This window comes from Hibiscus syriacus, unplaced genomic scaffold (assembly GCF_006381635.1).
Source record: "Hibiscus syriacus cultivar Baekdansim isolate YM2019G1 unplaced genomic scaffold, ASM638163v2 tig00111402_pilon, whole genome shotgun sequence".
In the NCBI taxonomy this organism is placed as follows: domain Eukaryota; kingdom Viridiplantae; phylum Streptophyta; class Magnoliopsida; order Malvales; family Malvaceae; genus Hibiscus; species Hibiscus syriacus.
In genome coordinates, this window is record NW_024063082.1 from 3,558,236 (window position 1) to 3,561,022 (window position 2,787).

Here is a 2,787-nt window from a genome sequence, read left to right on the forward strand (position 1 = left end):
TTTTTTTTTTTTTTCTTTTTTTTTTTTTTTTCTTTTTCTTTTTGTGTTTTTTCTATATCTCTCATTTTTCTTTCTGTATTGCTAACTGAATTTGATCTTCGAGCGCTTTGTATTTGGTCCACCTTGTGATATCTTGTTATTTCTTCCTATCACTTGCCTCTGTAGCGAAATCCAGATTGATGATGTTCACTCATGCGAGTAGATGTCCTTCATCTTTTCCCCCCAGTGTGGAGGGTGATCCTTGGTTAGGGTTGAATCAGAAGAAACAATATTATAGGCTCAAAAGGGGATAACAAGGGGTATATATACATATAAAAGGATACATTAAACAAAGCCGTTCATCATCTCATAAATAGAAGTCTTTGTAAAAGGGGTATCCCCAGGGGGATGAGTATTCAGGATTAATCGTATTTATATGAAAACAATGTAATTAAAGCATGATAGAATTATTTCAATGATTCCCTTTATTTTTTACTTCACTTCGCTCTTGCTATGCCCCAATTATTCGAATTCTCTTGCAAAAACTTGATCTGCAATACTCCATCTTTTCTTTCTTGCAGGAAAGGTCCTTGTTATGCCCCCAAGATTTATTGAGGTTGGGAAATGAATGTTGGTTCAGTGTATAAGAAGAGAAATGTATGACTTTAAAGTCGTACTTCTGTAAAAGGTAATGTTATGGAAAGGCTATTTTTGTCTGGGAAGGTAAAAATACCGATTTTTGTGCCTCGGGGAGGATAAGGGCATGACTTTATTGTCTCGAAGGGAAGTGATATCAAAGTTCGATCTTTTGGGAGTAAACATGTGTTATTTCGGGTAAGGAGCCCAACAATGGTTATTTCGGCTTTGGATGGGGTATGAAAGGTCTAATCTTGCCCCTTGCCAAATATCTATAATTAATGAAGTAGTAAAAGATCCTCTAACCCATTCGATATTCAAAGAATTACACGATTCAAACTTGATTTATTGCTCATAACCTTAGAAAATGCCGTAAGTTTATTTAAAAATCTTTTCAAAAAGCTGGAAAAAAAAGTTCAAACAAGATGCTGCAAATGACAAAGTTTCATGATAGATGAAATGATTTTTGCATAATCAGGATGTCCCCAATACTCATATGATGTAATGGCATTCGATTCGATCAGATGTTACATATTCCGCTCTGATGGCCCATTCGAGTTCGTCATCCATTGTACAACCATCCCTAGAGTTAACGTTCCACTACTGACGAGCATCTCTATTTCCTTCATCAATGGACCGCAACTCCCAGTAGAATACCCAGATGCCCCCATATGGAAATCACAAACACTATATTCGTCATAACTATGACCAGAAGGGTTCAACACTACTTTCATCAGTCTCGAAGTGATATGTTGACTTTTAACAAGATGCAGGAATAATTCTGATATGGGTGTTTGGAACATCTCCAATGTTTTTCTAACTCGATGAAATCTTCTTTGGTCGATCTGAGTGACTAGTTGTCCTTCCTCTATTGAGATTGTGGGGGCTCCGGACATGACATTCATTTACCTCATTATCTTTTGATATTTGAGTAGTTGATCTTTCGGAAGCAGTCTTCAAATTCCCCTTGACAATTACATACTCTATTTGTTCTCCACTTGACACAAGATTTTCAAAATCATTCGTTCAATCTGCAAGCAACAACTCAAAGAAAGGATCTGGAATGGTGCTATGAAACATACGTGACATTTCATTTTTTAGCATCAGAGGCTGTACTTGAGCTGCCATCCTTTTCCATCTCAGTGCGTATTCTCTAAAGCCTTCAGTAGCTTTCATTTTCAATTTCTGGAGATCTTGACAATTTGGAGCCATGTCTTTGACATATTTATATTAATCCAAGAAAGCATTGGCCAAATCAATCCATGACTTAATTTGCTCTCTGATCAAGCGGTTATACCATACCATTGCTGGTCCAGTAAGACTATCGTGGAAGCAATGAATCAGTAAATCATCGTCATTCAAGTACCCCTTAATCTTTCTACAGAACATCTTCAAATGGATTAAAGGGCAACTGGTACCATTATACTTTTCAAACTCAGGTACCCTAAACTCATGAGGAATGACCAAGGTGGGGACTAAGCTTAATTCTCTCGCGTCTAAGTTCGCACGGGATGTCTCACCAGCTTTTATTACCTCAATCGACCCTTCTAACTGCTTAATTCTTCCTTTGACATGCTTGGTGACCGCGAGATCTCTCTTCTTATCCAAATAGGATGCCCTAGAGTGGTAAACCAACCTTGATATGCCCATTTGTTGATGTCCTTCAGTAGACACCTTTTCTTGGTTAACATCAAATGTAGCCAATACTCTAGTCATCTGACCCAACCCTTCTTCTTGAGAGACTAATGTTTGACCTTTCATCATCTGTTGCAGCGCGACCATCTGATCTTGCATTTGATCCCGTAACTCTCCTTGAGACTGCTCTAATGCTTTTAACCTCTTATCCATCGAGAGTATAGGAGAAATGTAAATGGGTGATCTTGGTATTACTGTCATGCAACCTTTCAAAAATTAATCTGATGATTTTTTATATTATAAATGTATAAAATTTAAATCAAAATAAATACAATGCATGCAAAAGAGAGGTGTCAATCCAGAGTAACCATCCTAAAATGATTTTCATTGATCACAAATGGTTTCAGTACATCAAATAGCCAAACTACAAATAATAAATAGCTTTGGCTCCTAATTTTTCTATCTCATTCAGGAGCCAGGTTATCTTCCAGGCATGATCTGGTGTTGAGCCATCAATCTGCTTCGAATCCCTTGCAA